This window comes from Podarcis melisellensis (genome assembly GCF_964234715.1).
Source record: "Podarcis melisellensis genome assembly, chromosome: 1".
NCBI lineage: Eukaryota > Metazoa > Chordata > Lepidosauria > Squamata > Lacertidae > Podarcis > Podarcis melisellensis.
The window spans coordinates 62,618,438-62,637,287 of record NC_138528.1 but is presented as its reverse complement, the minus strand read 5'-3'; the positions used below and the strand labels follow the sequence as shown (position 1 = coordinate 62,637,287).

Genomic DNA, 18,850 nt, shown 5'->3' with positions numbered 1-18,850 from the left:
GAAGAGTCAGTTCAATACAGGTTATTTATTTGTCTATGTAGTGGACCCACCACTTAATGCCACCAACGCTAACTGCCCCCAATTAAATATAGTGCACCCACCTCACGGTACACCAATTACACAAATTTCTACAATTTACCATGGATTATCTAATGGGGAACTTGGGTGAGGGAAAACTTAATGATTTAGAGTCTCAGGCAGGAGTTGACCAAACAAACAAACAAAGTTTTATTAAACAACAAGAAGTTTGTGAAACAAAGTGGGTCAGGAAATGCGCTCTTTCAGGTAGAAGTTAACTTATTTACTTTAACTAACTACAAGATGTCCCAGGCTTAAACACAATACTATAGGCACAATTCTTCTTAAACCTCAGTTACTAAAAATCAGGTGTTACACTTCAGGTGGTAAATATTCAGGTTTCCAGAATAGAGGGTAAAATGCTTGACTCACTTTCTGTCACTTAGATATTACAATTAAATACTTTCAACACCGCTTCCTTCACAGCTTAATACTTTGTTTGGTTCATGCTGTGAGTGAGGGGTGCTTCTCCTCAGTTGCCCACTCCCTTAACCATCCCACACCTGAGGTTTTCTAAATGGTATAACAGACCCAAGAAATCACCCCCCCCCTTGTCACTGGTTTGAGAGTCTTCAGTACCTAGAAGAACTCTCCTTTACTGGCTATACTGAGACTGTGTCCTAGATCTTGTGTATTCCCACAAGATCTAGGACACAAGATCACAAGATCAGACACAGCCCTCCCAGGACACTCCTGTCTGCATACCTTTCCCAGACCCTCAACCCAATCTCCCTATCCAAGCTGCGAGGCTCTGTCCTCTCATTATGGATAGTGTGTATGTTTAACTTAACTCAGAATCAGTTCTCCCTATCCCACTCCCTGTCTCCCAACCTGAAACCTGCCTAATATCTCAAATCAAATCATATCCCTCCTCTCAAATCCAGCCCAATCTAATGCCCTCCCTCAGAAATTGCTCCTTATATTCTCCCCCCGCCCAAGTGCTGTTCCTCCCCTCTCTGTGGCTAGCTGACTCTGTAGCCAATCAGAGAGAGGCCACAGCACTCTGGTGGAGTTTCAGAGGAACTGCATCACCAGACTCTAGTCTGGCTCCGCTGTCCATCACAGTCTAACAACAGATCTCTGGGCAAGGGCCAATGAAACGTTTAAAACAAATTTTAAAATGTATACATCACAAATGCATGAAATAAGGCACAGCATTTTCTTACACATTTTCACTTTCACAGTTGCAATTCACCTTGGATGCACCCTTCAAGTACATTATCCAACAGATTCTGCTTAGGTTGACATACATTTCTATGTTACACAGTTTTATTTCAGCATGCCCTTTGGGCGCTCACCACACTGAGAGCCAGTGTGGTGTAGTGGTTAAGAGCGGTAGTCTCGTTATCTGGGGAACCGGGTTCGCGTCTCCGCTCCTCCATATGCAGCTGTTGGGTGACCTTGGGCCAGTCACACTTCTGTGAAGTCTCTCAGCCCCACTCACCTCACAGAGTGTTTGTTGTGGGGGAGGAAGGGAAAGGAGAATGTTAGCCACTTTGAGTCTCCTTAAAGGGAGTGAAAGGCGGGATATCAAATCCAAACTCTTCTTCTTCTTCTTCCCTTGTCCCTTCCTGTTTCCCTGCTATCATGCCCCTTCCTGTCTTGGTAACCAGCAGTGACACATGATGTTGGGAAACCAGCTCAGCCATGCTACCCTGCCTGCCCCACCAATTGCTGCTGCCCTCTCCCTCTTGTGAACCGGCAGCAATACACAGTGTCAGGACGCCAGGTAAACAGGGTTGCCCTACCATCCACTATTGTGCCTGCTAACTTGAAAGGAAGTCCCAGTGAGATTAAGGGGGCTTATTTCTACTAAGAATGCATGCTAGCCTCATCTTTATTGTGGTTTTAATATTTTGTTGGGCGCTGCCCAGAGTGGCTAGGGCAACCAAGTCAGATTATATTATTATTATTATTATTATTATTATTATTATTATTATTATTATTTAGTGCTTTTTTCTGGGGGGACGCAGGGGCACGCCCTGGCTGATATGACAGAATATATGATAATCCATGGGTATCTCAACCTGGTACAGCTGAAGCCCAGAACTACCTGAATCAGCTTGATTCAGTTCAGGTGCACAGTCCTAGTAAGCATTTTGGGTGGAATTCATCATCACATTATTAAACAAAACAAAGCCCACATCACATTATTGCAAACATTTCATCTGCATGAGCATATCAGCTTGTCCATCAGAATGGTCCCCTCTGCTGTTCTGGGGTGTTTTCCTGACCTTTCAAGCCAATTTCATGAGCATGGGGCGGGGCGGGGGACACTTTGCACAAGCAGAAGGGGTTCATTAGCTGACTCTTGCCCTTTAACACTTTTATATGACTTTTAAAATCTTCTATAATTTCCTGAAGTTCAAATATTGTCTTGATTATATGCCTTTAATAAAGTATTTGCAAGCAAGCAATCAATCAATCAATCAATCAATCAATCAATCAGTTTAATACCAAAAGCAATGATGAATTCAGGCAGAGGGCCTTCTCAGTAGTGGCGCCTGCCCTGTGGAACGCCCTCCCAGCAGATGTCAAGGCAATAAGCAACTATCTTACTTTTAGAAGACATCTGAAGGCGGCCCTGTTTAGAGAAGATTTTAATGTTTCATGCTGTATTGTGTTTTTAATATTTGGTTGGAAGTGGCCAAGAGTGGCTGGGGAAACCACGATGATGATGATGATGATGATGATGATGATGATGATGATGATGATAGGACCAGCAATTATTTTGTTAAAGCAGTGGGGAGAACGAAAAATGGAGAAGAGTTTCATAGCCGTGGAATGATCATTTGGAGACCCTAAAAGGGTGAAAGAAAGGGGTAAGAGGAAAGGTTGCACTTGGCTATACTGTATATAGCATAGCTAGCTTGCTTGAAGATTAGAGAGAAGAAGAGACTAGTAGGGGAAAATAGGGGCACAAATATTTCCCCTCCCAAGCAGAGGGGAAAACATTTTGTCCTTGGCAGCAGATGATCAGAGTTAATAAAGATATCTTTGGTGAATCTGTGCACATGCATCTTTTGGGTGGGAATTCCTAACAATGAAACCTAATGGGTGCTGATGCTTGACTAAGTACCTCTGATACATTTATCAGAGGGTTTCCTAGTAAAGTGGTACCTCGGGTTACATACGCTTCAGGTTACAGACTCCGCTAACCCAGAAATAGTGCTTCAGGTTAAGAACTTTGCTTCAGGATGAGAATAGAAACTGTGCTCTGGCTGGCACAGGAGCAGCAGGAGGCCCCATTAGCTAAAGTGGTGCTTCAGGTTAAGAACAGTTTCAGGTTAAGTACAGACCTCCAGAATGAATTAAGTACTTAACCCAAGGCACCACTGTATTTCAGACATGGAGTCCTCTGTTAGGGCTTTGAGGTGGCAAAATTAGTGAACATGCCTTGGCTGCATTGATTAGGTTAGAGACTCAGCAAGAAAAAAGATGTTTGCCTTTTCCAGAGTTCTCACACCTCTTTGCATTCCTGTTGAGAGATACTCCCACTGAATGTACTAAAAAACTATACGCACTTGGAATAAAACTGGGCCATGATAGACTGAGTACAATTTGATAATGAACCACTCGAAAATATGATTGTTTTCCAAACAAATCCCTCCTGATTTCCCTTAACAAAATACCTCATAGCATAGTGGTATCTAGGCATGGTAGTGGCTGTACCTTGAAAATGAAGAGAGAAGTCCTTAGTCATTAACATTCTTCTGAGCGGTATATCATTTGATTCCATGACCTACGTGTTGCACCTCTTTCCTTGAAGAGGAACAATTTGAGATGTTCCCAAGAGTGAAAGATTAGACTTCTGCCATGACAGTGAATTATGAACCTAATGTATGAACAGCAGTAAGTATTTGGGCCTCCTACTGGTCTAGAAGGAAGATTATCTTATCTTGTTTCCTACTGAGCCTGCCATTTGTTTCCCAGAGAACTTGAGGAATATTGCCGATAATGTGCAAGCTGAGAGTGCAAACGTGAGAGTGGAAAAGGTTAAGAGGAGAGCTTTACATTTTTAATAATAAATTAAAAAGAGCATTTCCTCACAAGCAGATATTTCAAAACATATTGCCTAGTTTAGTGTCATTAGCAAGAGCATGTGAAATCTTATTAAACTTTGTTTCAGATTATTGTTCTAGTGAAGCGAGTGCTTTGGGTTAATGAGTCTGTTCAGCATTCTGTTTGTTTATAAACAACGCAACAAGAAAGACACACACAGAGAGACAGTGTTTTTTTTGGGGGGGGTACTCAAGGGCACACATTACTGGCACCTCTCTCTCTCTCTGTGTGTGTGTGTGTGTGTGTCTGTGTAACTGTGATTAATTCTGGAGTTACTGAATGGTGCCCTTTGGGTTATGAGCTGCATTTTATCTATATTACTGTGATTCCACTGTTTTATTCTTTTAACATGTACACTGCCTTGAGACAGATTGTGATAGGCAGTATAGAAATACTTGTGTAAATAAATAAGAGAAATACATGACCTACTGCCATGGGATAACTCCTTTGTAGATTTAGATACGAGATTTGTAAATTGTTTGCCACATTCAATACATTAGTCTCTGCTTCAGGTTCAAAACCCCATCCCTGCCCACTGCACGCCTATTTTGAAGGGATTCATGAAAATTGTAAAATGCCCCGCAATGAGAGAGGTGGCTTGAAGATTGTGGTATCACTGTGAAATATAGGGTCAAAGGAATAAACTACACAATATAGCTGAAGACCCCTAATGAGAACTCTCCTCTCTGAGGGGTTTTTTAAGTTTAAAAAGAGCTTGGAGAGGGCAGGACTAGTTTTTTAATTCCTCAGTTTCTCCAGTCTTGAGTTCTGAACTGTTTTGAAACCAGTGTTGTAGTGCACATTCCTCCTCACTGACACATTTTTTCAAGCAATTGTCCTTAATAACGCACTTTTACTGTTATTTTCATCAATACATTTATCCTAGGACCTGCGGGTATAGGACAGTATATAAATTCTAATGATGGTGGTGGTGGTGATAATTCAGTGTTGTGTACACTTTCCCCTAAATATATACAAATAATGGTACACATTATTTGACTGGAGAACTGCGTTACAAAATTCACGGAAGTGCAAATTTCAAAGGCTAGGTAGCTTTGCATTAAACTGTAAACTGAATCAATTTTACCCCCTTCTTTCCATCAGGTCAGTGCTTCCAACACTGGGAGAGAGGTTATTTATTAATCCTTCAAAGGATTCTGAGGGACAGAATCCAAAACATTACGTCCTTTAGATGGTTCACCAAAAGATCATAAAGCATTTAAGGAGAAAGTGGTATGTCAACAGAAATGTGCTTAGAACAAAGCAAACACTAAAAGAGCTTTGCCCTTTGAGTTTGCATTAGCTGCTTCTCTCAGCTGAAATTTCTGAGGTTTCCTTTTTAGGATGATGGCATTGACTATCTGAAATTATACGGGAACCCGTCAAGGGGCTTTGTACACCAGCTTCAGAACGTCACAACAACCCTCTTTGTGAATGAGAGCATTGCATTTCTATTTCTTTTTAACTGTTACCTTCCAAGCAAACTGCCAGAGCTTGGAAAATGATAGTAAGCTGAAGAACATCCTTTGGGTGCTTCCAGATGGCACTTTCCCCAGTTGACTGCTGATTGAATCTGCAGTGGCCCTGGGGATGTGTGAGTGTTTTGAGGTGGGAAGAGAGGTATCATCATTGGTTCCAGGCGAAGCCAGACAAAGAAAGCTAAACTTGGAGTTTGATGCGATGCCTCATTGGATCTTGCAGCTGCTGCATTCGCTGGGGACAAGTAGCGCTGGTCTGGTGAAGGTGCGGACAAATCTGTCAAATTATTATCCTGATTTTGCCAATCTTAAATTCAGTTTAAGAGAGAGGACGGGGAAGATCCAGTGGTTTCAGTGGGTCTGCTCTGAGTATGCATAGGGATGTGGCAGGGGAAGGGGAGAGAAAGTATGATTATGTTTTCATTTTAAGGATGAACCTATCTAACTCACACTTTCCGAAACAATATGTGAATCAAAGCACAGCCCTGCTTCAGAATTCACACTTCTTCACATTTTGCAATGCCATTCTCCAGCTAAACAGTGTGCACAAATGTGCCTATGCTGCAGTAAGATATGCATAAATTGTATGTCATTAGTGAAAATAACGTACACAAATGGTTACATTGGGGGAAATTGCTGTGGGAAAACATGTACATTAGGGAAAAATCACACTAAAATGTGAACTGAATTTAAGCCTGGGAAAATGAGAAATGGGAAGAAACTGAAATTGACATACAGTGGTACCTCGTGTTAAGTACTTAATTCATTCTGGAGGTCTGTTCTTAACCTGAAACTGTTCTTAACCTGAAGCACCACTTTAGCTAATGGGGCCTCCTGCTGCCGCCACACTGCCAGAGCACGATTTCTGTTCTCATCCTGAATCAAAGTTCTTAACCTGAGGTACTATTTCTAGGTTAGCGGAGTCTGTAACCTGAAGCGTATGTAACCTGAAGCATATGTAACCCGAGGTACCACTTTATTTGCCCATCCCTAAGTGTTAATTAGTTGGACATCACCCATTATTTATAAATTGTTGTCTATTAATATGCATCAGCTTATGTATACTATATGGAGAGTCTTTTTTCTATGTGATGCATCCCACCCCCCTTTTGACAATGTATCAGATGTCCACATCAAAATCATATATCTTAACATTTTTTCCTGCAAAGGTGTGACTGTAACTTCTTTATCTTTTTATATAAAAACCCCTCTCATTCTCCGAACAAGAAGCAAACCAGTGAAGAAAACGCCATCCCAATTATGAAGGCTGCATCAGCCTTCTCAAGGCAAAAAAGCAAATGAAAGCTGCAGGACAACACAGTCAGAATACAAAATGTAACACTACATATTTTTAAATCATCTTTTACTGATGGACGATTATTTCTTGTAAGCAAGCAGAACACTCCCTGCAGCATAATGTGCACAGCCAACTGAAAGAGAAAAAGCTGACAGGGAAATGCATCACTTTTTACTAAAATTATCTCATGCTCTTTCTCTGTTTTTTGCCAGTTTCTTCTAAGTGATTCGTGAAGTAAAGTTGGGGGTTCATAAATCTAGGATAAAGAAGAAGTCAATAAATGACAGATTTGTTGTGAAGTGCTTGGTCAACTAACGCAAAGTGCCATCAATGTCCAATTTGCCTTTGAGATCAGCTTGGTACAATGTTGTCGTTTGGTTTCCTTCAGGCAGTTTTTAAAAACTCTGCATATTTAATTGAACCACATGGCTGTAGGTAGGACTTCAATGTGTGTGTTGTATTGACATGAAAAGTGAACATGTTCTTAACTTTATCGCATGATAAATGCTTCTTAATACTAAGGTACTCACTATTTAATGAGGCAGGTTCTGCTACCCATCATGCATTCTAAGGACAACCAATTTACGCCTTAAAAAATGGACGGGAAGAGTGTGAGATTGATTGGGCTCCAAATGTAAGTTCTGTTTTCAAAATGTTAGACTTCCAGAGAACTTAGTCCTTCATAACAGCATATCATGGATCAGCCCAAAAGCCCATCAAACCCAGTATCCCATTCACACAGTGATCAGCCAGATACCTATGGAAAGCTCACAAAGAGAACCTGAGCACAAGAGTGCTCCCCAAACTGTTTCAAGTTAATGAAGATGAGATTGAAATAGATATTGCCAGAATTGTACATTTTTCTTCCCCATCCCGACTTCATAGGATTCAGTTTGAAAATGAAGTCATGAGCAGGGTGAAGGTTAAGTATCCCACACCACTGCTCTGATTCAAATTCCCTCTTCCTAAAACTACATGCTGTGGGTTAAACCACAGAGCCTAGGACTTGCTGATCAGAAGGTCAGCGGTTCAAATCCCTGCGACGGGGTGAGCTCCCATTGCTCGGTCTCTGCTCCTGCCAACCTAGCAGTTTGAAAGCACATCAAAGTGCAAGTAGATAAATAGGTACCGCTCCAGCGAAAAGGTAAACTGCATTTCCGTGTGCTGCTCTGGTTCGCCAGAAGTGGCTTAGTCATGCTGGCCACATGACCCGGAAGCTGTACGCCAGCTCCCTTCGCCAATAAAGCAAGATGAGCGCTGCAACCCCACGACTGAACCTAACGGTCAGGGGTCCTTTACCTAAAACTACATTTCTTTTCTTTTTTCCACAGCATTGGTGCTCTGTTACATTTATTTATTATTACATACATACCCCTCCCAAGGGTTCTCCGCCTCCCCGTTTTATCCTCACAACAATCCTGTTGGTAGGTTAGGTTAGGAGACAGTGTCTGATCCAAGGTCAGCCCCTGAGCTTCATAGCTGAGTGGGGATTTGAATTCTGGTCTCCCCAGTCCTAGTCCAACATTCTAACCATTATACTGAACTGACTCCCAATGAGTATCCATGGGATTTGCAGCTATCCCCTAAGGACCCCTTGCACACATTTGTACTTCCCCATTCACTGTTAGGATGAACTTGTTTTCACTCTCATGGCAAAAAGATAGCACATGGCAGAGTCAGCTTTCATCAAAAGGATTCACAAATAATAATTATTTCTACCCCGCCCATCTGGTTGGGTTTTCCCATCCACTCTTGGCACCTTCCAACAAAAGATTAAAAATGCATTAAAACATCAGTCATTAAAAACTTCCCTAAACAGGGCTGCCTTCAGATGTCTTCTAAATGTCAGATAGTTGTTTATTTCTTTGACATCTGATGGGAGGGCTTTCCACAGGGCGGGTGCCACTACTGAAAAGGCCCTCTGCAAGGTTCCCTGTAACTTCACTTCTCACAGTGAGGGAACCGCCAGAAGGCCCTCAGAGCTGGACCTCAGTGTCCAGGTTGAACGATGGGAGTGGAGAAGTTCCTTCAGGTATACTGGGCTGAGGCCACTTAGGGCATTAAAGGTCAGCACCAACACTTTGAATTGTGCTCCGAAACGTACTGGGAGCCAATGTAGGTCTTTCAAGACCAGTGTTATGTGGTCTCTGTGGCTGCTCCCAGTCACCAGTCTAGCTGCCGCATTCTGACCTGCGCCTCCATGGACAGCTGTGAGTCCAAAATGACTCCCAGGCTGCACAGCTGGTCCTTCAGGGGCACAGTTACCTCATTCAGGACCAGGGAGTCCCCCACACCTGCCCACCCCCTTTCCCCCTCAAAACAGTACTTCTGTCTTGTCAGGATTCCACCTCAATCTGTTAGCCACCACCCATCCTCCAACCACCTCCAGGCACTCACACAGGACCTTCACCGCCTTCACTGGTTCTGATTTGAAAGAGAGGTAGAGCTCACCCCAACAGTCAGGGAACTGATTCTACCTCCCCAACAATGTTGCGTTGCAGCACCTAACTATTAATTATTGGAATCTCTCTCTCTTTTAATTTTTTTAATTGATTTTCTTTTTTCTCATTACAAATATACATATATCCATAATATACAAGTCACCTAATATCACCCCCTCCCTTCCTTTGGACTTCCCTCAACTCCCATTTCTGGTTTGTTATCTTCATTATTGTATTCTGCTGTTTTTTTTACAATGTATCATATCTTCCCTTTGTTACATTATTTGTCAATTATCAATAAGATTGTGAATGTTTATTTAAATCCTGCCATGGAGTTAATAGTCTTTCTTTGTTTCTGCAAATATAATATAAAAGGTTCCCACTCTTTTTCAAAGTCACTACAGTGGTACCTCAGGTTAGGTACTTAATTCGTTCTGGAGGCCCGTTCTTAACCTGAAGCACCACTTTAGCTAATGGGGCCTCCTGCTGCTGCTGCGCCACCGGAGCACGATTTCTGTTCTCATCCTGAAGCAAAGTTCTTAACCTGAGGTACTATTTCTGGGTTAGCAGAGTCTGTAACCTGAAGCGTCTGTAACCTGAAGTGTATGTAACCCGAGGTACCACTATAATGTCATTTTCTCTTTTGGCAGGTCTTGGCCTACAATGTCCAACAGGAAGGCTTCTGGCTGTTTAACAAATGTTATTTTAAACATTTTTTTTCAATTCATTATATATCATTTACCAATAAGTTTTAACAACTTTGCAATCCCACCACATATGGTAAAAAGTACCTTCAACTTCTTTGCACCTCCAACATTCCCTCTGTTCATTTTTATATATATTTGCCAATTTAACCGGTGAAATATACCATCTATACATCATCTTCATGTAATTCTCTTTTAGCAATATACAATCCGTAAATTTCAAATTTACTTTCCAAAGTTTTATCCAATCTTTGAATTGTATACTGTGGCCTATATCTTGTGCCCATTTAATCATAACTGACTTTACTTCCTCATCCTTCGTTGATTGGAATCTCTTTACGTCACATCAGAATGACAAATCCAAGTGAACTAGTGTTCAAGAGGCTTGTTCATTGTGATCTAGATTTTTTAAAAATCTGTTTATGTATGGATTATTGATTGGATATGATCCTACCTCCCATTCTGGATCAACATTCTATGTTTTTCCCTTCTTCTATTTACATATTATGATATATTTTACTTTTCTTAACGGTGATTTTAATTTTATATAGAAAAAATGGATACACTGACATGAAATATAAAACCTTCAGTTAAAACAATGAATAGCCAGAGAAATGGACAAATGTGGCCCTGCTCTCTCAGATATATATTGGGGATTACACTTTTCAAGGCTGATGAAATATCTACAATGTAGTTGCTCAAATGAATAATGAATAATATGCTCAACAAAAGAAATACGAGAGAGACGAAAGCTTTGCTCTCTCCTATTTCTACAGGACATGAGAAAACCTGTTGCTTAGGCAACAGAGAAATTGCCATAAAATGTTGTGAAACTGAAATGGACTAATTAGGCTATAAAGCGATCCATTACTTGAGATTCCTATGTGGGTTTCAAATGCTATTTGACTATCATATTAAGAGAGGTCTTTTGTGAAGGGTGTATGGGCCAGCATGGCTCAGTTAATTGTCTGAGACACTGTTTTGACACGCTTGCTGCTAAGAGCTTATAAAGTGTTTATACCTAACGGTTGTGTTGAATCAGTTTAATTAACAATGAAATGCTACTTCTAAGACAAGTGTTTAGAAAGTGGAGTTCTCAGGGCATAAGCCAGATGCTGCGTGCAAGCAAATAAACTTGATGTTATGCATTTGGGCTTTCCGATAAGGAGAGAACAACCAAATACAGGCCTTGTGTGACTGCAGATTAGCATGGAAGAGTGTGACTTTCCATCTTATGATCAGGGATCTGAGATTGCTATGGGAATATGGCTAATTTTCTTCATGCAAGATACCTTGCTAAAAGCTTTTTTTTAGCATGCAAATTTTATCTGCACTCCTTACCAATTGCTTGCAATAGTGCTTTTTTTAAACACACACACACACAAACACTCTTCCAAAGAAGCACTTTAATTTTTGTGAAAGCTACCAGTTTGACAGCTATAAAAAGCAGTGGACTTTATTTAGGCTGAACTCATCACTGGAGCAATTCCAGCTATAGGAGCACACAACAGAATATTGAGGCCACTGTACACAATATTCTAGTACAAGACAACCATTCACATGTAGCTGGATAGCTCAGTTGCTTAGAGCATGGTGCTGATAACGCCCAGGTTGCAGATTTGATCCCCATATGAGAGAGCTGCACATTCCTGCATTGAAGGTATGTGGAGAATCGAGATGATCCTCAGGGTCCTTTCCAACTCTACAGTTCTATAATTCTATGACCTGCAGCTCAACTGTAATAAAATGTTGCAGTGTGGAGTATTCCTGATCAGTATCCATCCAATCATGCATTCTATCACACTACTTTGTTCCATTCCATTTCCCCTTCATCTCAGTTTTCCATTATCCCACCAACCAATAGAAACTCTGTTCTCTCTGCATTCTGTGGCTACAAGGCATCCCCTGTCCTCATTGTGGTACCTTGGGTTAAGAACTTAATTCGTTCTGGAGGTCTGTTCTTAACCTGAAACTGTTCTTAACCTGAAGCACCACTTTAGCTAATGAGGCCTCCTGCTGCCGCCACTGCGTGATTTCTGTTTTCATCCTGAAGCAAAGTTCTTAACCTGAGGTAATATTTCTTGGTTAGCGGAGTCTGTAACCTGAAGCATATGTAACCTGAAGCGTACATAACCCGAGGTACCACTGTATTTTGAGACTCATTCTTCAAGTTTTATTCTACCTGTTTTGCATGTCTTGGGTTCCCCCTGAGCATGCTGTTGTGCATTTCCTTCTCAGCAGCTCCTCTTCGGCTATAAAGCCAATGTAGATTGGCACTTGAACTGATAATTGGTATATTCAAGGGGGAGCCCTCCTGCCGGATATTCCATTCCATATGGCCATCACCGTATATTGGGATAGTGGATGCCATAGTTTACTATGCAAAGAAATGATATGTCCTTCCTTTCTGTTATCTTTCCCAATACATCTATAGAAGCTTAGTACACTAGTCAAAGAGAAAATACCATCAGCAAAACATTTGTTCATACTTTGTGTCATTGAATCATATCTAGCATAGAGTTTTGGCAATGCCTAATGGTCCAATCCATTATTTTTCTTGTAGTAGGCAGTTTTTATTAGGACTGGTAACTGTGTGTGCCAAACCTCACAACAAAGTATCTGTGTATTCTTAAGCTGAAAATTGTCATAGACAATCCACCAATGAACAGGATTTTTCAGCTTTCTCCAATGTTCTCAGGACCTGTGCTCAGAATGTAATTTGGCCTTTTAAGTTTTGTTATTTCTGCATATGATAAATTCCTCTTTGCTTTAAAAATTGATTCAGCTCATGAATAGCACCTATCAGGGTGGTTTATATAAGGAAGCCTCAAGTGTGTGAAATGCATGGAAATCTTATTCATAATGAGTGGATTTGTTTTGTTTTGGCATTCATGCACTAGTCCTTCAGTGTGGATTGTTTTCCTTTTTCCCTGATAGAGGGAATATTTCCAAAAATAACGCTGCCGTAAGAATGTTTTGCTAGTTGCTGTGTGGTGTGTTTTATTTATATATTTTGAACCACCTTTCTAAATCATTATTTTACTCAAGGTTGCAAATGAAAGAAACTCAAAAGCCAATTGCTAAAATACACTCAAAATCAACTGTTAATTAAAATAACTGAAGATTACAAAAAAAGCATTTTTCAAAAATAGAAATAAAAATCACGTTCCAAACCAATGCCTAGGAATATGGGGTATTTAAAATGCAATCAAACCAACAATTCATGTTTTGCTAGATAGGCACATGATAGGAGCCGAAGATCACAAAGTTTTCCTCTAAACTTGCTAGAGAGAACTCTGTGAGAGACACTCCCACTGTGCCCTGATGGGGGCTAGGAGTGGGCATAGCTATATATTCTCCAACTTGCCTGGACACACCCTCTCCCGTTCTTTCCATCTCTTTCCACTCTGCCAACAATGTAACATCTGCATGTCTGACCACCATTTTAAGCTAAACTTATGTATGTCTTTGTAACGGAATTACCATTTTAAGCCTGCCTGAACAAAGCTGCTATTATTGTTATTCTTCAACAAGTTTTCTGAGTGAGTAAAATGTTATTTTTACCTCTTACAAGACTATTTTTTGTGTGATTGTTACCGGTATTTTAAGGGTGGGGGGAGATACCGGGGAAATCCAGTCTGCCTTAAAGCATCCTGAATTACTTAAAACTAAAAGGCTGAAAGCTGTCTTTGTTTGTGAATTTCTCCCCCATCCATAGTGTCTAGTATTTCTGTTTTATTCAAGGTAGCTTGTTAATTTTAAACCATATGGGGGGGGGGATCAAACAAAATTAAAAGAGGCGATCATGGCGGATAAAACACAGTCCCCAGATGGAGTTTTGCCTTCCTGGTGAATAAATGAAACTTTTTCAGTGGTCAGAAGACGATGAGCAGAGAAGACTTTGACCCATTCTGTTTCCTCATAGAAAATATTGATAGACATTCTATGGCAGCATAATTCTGAATGTCATGTTTATATCCAGAAGTATTAAATATTGCTTGCACTATATTGGTTGAAGCTGCAGCTTAAACCTGGCAAATGGGGAAGAAGTGTTGTGCTCTGTTTCACTCTTCTAACCTTACTGATGGATAGTAACTCCTTTCTTCCATTCTTCCATTCATCTACTAACATAACAAGAGGAAAACCTCATACATCCCTTATATCATAGATTATATATTGATTGCATGCTTAATGAAAAGAATGCAGGGTTTGTTTAATTTTTTTAAAAAAAATTCTAATACCCATGTTAATTATCATGTTGCACATTTTCTAGGCAACTATTGCAATAATTCTGAAACACATGTTATAAGAAAAGCCACGAATTAACATATTATTTTACTTGTTCAAATCAACAAGATGCAACAAGTTATCATTCCCAGTGACTAGTTAGGGCAACCCAAAAGAAAGTGGTTGTACAGGATGTGGTCAGGATAATGAGAATGTATATCTGTGGCTGAGGCTCTCCAGCTTTCTGTCAGCATTGCTTAAGATGAACGTGTGAGCCATTTGATTTCTTCTAAAAATAGAAACTGAAGGAGAACAAATTTATATTCCTTTCTGTCATGCAAGGGAAAACAAATTGGAAAGCTTTATAGAAATCCAGTTTTTGCTGGGAAGGTTTGACAGTTAATAGTAACAGATGTGTATAATGAATTTCTTGCCATTTTTGTGTCAACACAGGGAAGTCCACAGGCCGCCCAACCACCAGGCTCACCAGGTAGTAAAATATTTGTATGTGGTTCACATCTTGCTTTTAGATATGAATTTAGTAACACCCATACTGTACCACACTGATGGTATGTATAGTTCACTTCTTTGTACCCAGATTCAGGTAGGTAGCCGTGCTGGTCTGACGCAGTATAAGAAGGAGACAGACACTTCTCCCATCTAGGCTATAGCTGCCCCAGATGAGGAAGCTGGGCTTCTACCTTCAGATTGGTATCTAAATTTTCACTTGCACCCAATGCAATGCCAAAATCTGGTGCCCCCACCTCTTCCTTCAAAGTCATAGTTGTGGCGCTTGCTGCTGCACCCCTGAAGCTTCCTGCTACCAAACCAGTTGTGTCCCCCCAGATCTGCCTTTGTCAACCTCCCACCTCCCCAGGTTGAGCACCAGCCAACCACTGGGATGGAGGTAGCAGAGTCAGAAGGGCAAGGCAGAACCTGGTCATCTAAAACCTGGTGGTGCTCCTATCACTGGGAAGAAACACATCATCCCCACTGTTGTGGGTGTTTGCACACTCAATAGGCTCACGAGTAATCTCAACCTGCCCCATCCTTAAAAGATTGGCACATGGGGGTGTCAACCCATTGATAATTCCACTGCTTCCCTGCAGTTCTAAACTCCTTGCCCTGATCATGGACTTCTTAACTTGGACAGCTTCTTCTAGTCTGTATAGCCTTGCCTTACCTGTCACCTAGCCTGAGAGTAGCTGCTGCTGTGACTCACTACCCTTTTATTTTTTATTTTTTGGGGGAGGGGGGAGGAAGTGGCATTTGAAGGGCTCTCTACAGTTAAATGCTATAAGTTCCTCAACCTGAACTTCCCTCCTCCTCTACTTTACTAGATTCCCCTTCCACCCTTCAGGAGGACAAGACAGGCAAAGACTGAGGGCTTGTTCAGACTTCTGCTTGTCACGCAACTTTCCCCTGTGGAAACCCAATCTTTACCACTGAATCGGAGCAAATGTCAATGGGGTTTCCCATGGGCTGATGCTTGCTCCGATTCTGCAGTAAAGAGAATCGCTGTGGGCTGATGTTTGCTCCGATTCTGCACCACTTTGAGGGGAAAGTGGTGGGGCAAACAGAAAACCGCTCAGACCCATGCATTCTAGGCATGGGAGTAGCAGAAGTGTGTCTGAACCCTTAGAATGGGCTGAGATGGTACTGAAGCTGTATCCCAGCATAAATAGAAGATTGGAAGCTGCCATATTGATCTATCTAGATCAGCATAGTTTAGACTGGCAACAACTCTCCAAAGTTTCAAACACGAGCCTTTTCCAGCCCTAACTGGGAATGCCAGGGGTTGAATTTGGGACTACTTGCTTTAAACTCATGTTCTCTACCACTGAGCTATCGCTCTTCCGCTTTTGTTTTTCTTGATAACAATTCTCTTTTTAAATAGACATGCAAAGAGTACAACTTCCACAGCTGCTCAGCCAACATTATACTCTGGTGAATGCATGGGCACAAAAGAGTATCTGAGAAGATTTGAAAGAAGAGCTTAACATTTGGCTTACATTTACTGACAGTCTCTGACAATGGCTTACATGGTAAGGTACATCTTTATCAGTTGATTATATTTTACAACATGATAGGAAATGTTCACAAACCTCATCAAATGCTCACAACCTGTGCTCTCTTATCTACATTAACACACTTCCATACCGCTGGAATGTGCCAGGACAGCTCTTTTAGGGGACCTGGGTTATGCCTATGTACTAGATAATTGATTATTGCTTCTTTGAGCTAGATAAATTATGGAAGTGGAAGGAGATAGGAATTGCAAGTAGCTGGTATTCCCCATGCGATGAGACGGGTACATAGAGTGCAATTTAAAAAGCTTTTAAGTGATGCCTTTATCTGTATTGGCATTGCTGTTTACGGTCCCCAAAGGTGTCTATATAACTTCCCTTCTGATCTAGCCATATTTCTCCACAGCATTATTTAAATCCTTGCAAAGTGCAGTCTCACTCTGTAATGTAGAAATCTGCCAAGAACAGACAGAGAAATGATTTTTGAAAGTTTCTTAAATGATGCAGTTTTGAAATCAGGAGAAAACTCACTGTCATCTAAGGGCAGACATAGTTGCATCAGCACATATCACCATCCTAATGATATGTGAATGCCTGCAACTTCACATCACTTAGGGTTTCCATATTTCAAAAAGTAAAAACCAGGACACCCCAAAAGTTGAACATTTTTTAGGAAAACTCCAAAAATTGTTGAACTTGTTTTTTTAGGAAACCCCCCAATTTTTTTAGACAAACTGGAAAGTTGTTGAGCTTTATTTTTACAAAAAGGCCCCCAAAATGCAATTTTTTTTATTGACTTGCCTAAGATCCAGGACAAAGTGCCACATTTCGGAAATTTCCCCGGGACGTCAATTCCGCCTTTGAAATCCTGGTAATGACGTATGGCAGCCCTAACATTACTGTTTCCTATGTTTATGTGGCCTTTAGCAAGTCATTAGCTAAGAACATAGCAATTGCCATACTGGATCAAACAAAAGATCCATGTGGCCTCCTCATCAGATTCTAAAAGTGGGCAGCCAAATTGTATGTCCACAGAGAAGCAAATAAACAGACCATTCTTATATAGTCCATCTATGAACCCAGAAGGTCATTCCTAGCTGTTTTGGGGGTTATTCATTGATCATCTAGAGTCACCTGTGTGCTATTGTGATGTGATCATGTGCAACTAAGTGCTGAATAGCGCTCTCCCTGCAGAGCACACTGCACCTAGAACAACTATTTTCTATGTCATTGGTCTTCAGCTGGTGGGTTAAGACCAGGCATAGGCAACGTTCGGCCCTCCAGATGTTTTGGACTACAATTCCCATCATCCCTAACCACTGGTCCTGTTAGTTAGGGATCATGGGAGTTGTAGGCCAAAATATCTGGAGGGCTGAAGGTTGTCTATGCCTGGTTAAGACCCTCTGCCATGTCATGATTTGATCTAATGTGGGTTGCAACAGCAGCAGCACCAACATGCAAATGTAGGGTAAAAAGAAATGGCTCCCCAAATGAAAGTGGGTCTAGGTTGAACGATTAATGTTCTCAGTGGCCCGTTGACTTCTGCAAAAGTAGCTCAGAATCAATGGCTTGGAAATCATCACCATTGGTTATTTGTGACAGGAACAGTGCTCTCAATTATCGTATTTCACCCACAAACCATTTTCACATAATGTTCTGATTATTTATTACAGTGTATAACTCTCAAATGACAAAGTCAGTCAATTAAAAATTCTAAAAGTGGGATTTGAACATTAGAGAGAAGAGGGGAGAGATCAGTCAGACTGTTCAAACTGCAAGCCTGATTAGAGTATGTTTTTTCTGTTTCCCAGGTAATCACAGCTATAATCCTGGGCTTCTTGTTTTATCTAGCAATCACAGGAAGTTCCAGCCATCATTCATAATAACAGTAACATTTGTCAATTTAATCTCAACTGTGTAAACAAAGAGGCTGAAAGCAATTTCTTCTGTGGCCTCTTTTGGGTAGGCTGCAGATTGATTACTACTTGGCAACATGTAGTTTAGATGTATTTAATGTAATTATTTAGCAAGGAAATGGTTGTACATTTTAAAACTTTTTCAAGGTAGTGATTGCCACTTCATTTCCTCACTTGTTTTCATGTACACAGAAATGCAAGCAATTGGGCAGGTTTTCAGCAACTGGGACCGCATGTTTTCTGCTCTTGCAGTCAAAGAGGGAGGGGGTCTTCACACACACAGGAAGAATATTCTTCATTTAAGTATTTCAAATGGCAAATTATCCTCCTCACCTCTGTTGCCTTGGCAATGTTCCTACATGACGTTAACCTAATACATCTGTGTGTGTGTGTGTGTGTGTGTGTGTGTGTGTGTGTGTGTTACTTACGTTCTGCCTTTTTGTCCCATTACTGTGATGTCCAAGGCAGCTCACAACAATGGAAAAAAACCAAAACACCTAGGATATTTTTTTTTTAAAGCACCTGAACTCAGCTCACCCTCGGTGGGTAGTGTTGTGGCCAGCCCCCAGACCCACAAGTGATCTGACAATGGCAGGTTGGATTGCCCAGCTGCCGGCTAT

At 41.0% G+C, this 18,850-nt stretch overlaps 1 long non-coding RNA gene across 1 annotated transcript in view; it reads left to right on the top strand.

The window, feature by feature from the left end:
• The window catches only part of LOC309353754, a 184,966-nt gene that overhangs the window by 147,490 nt on the left and 18,626 nt on the right, over nt 1–18,850 (top strand). Inside the window, exons 3-4 of the long non-coding RNA XR_014161998.1 lie at nt 14,741–14,777; nt 16,185–16,332. This is a non-coding gene — a long non-coding RNA (uncharacterized lncRNA). The remainder of the gene's footprint in view (nt 1–14,740; nt 14,778–16,184; nt 16,333–18,850) is intronic.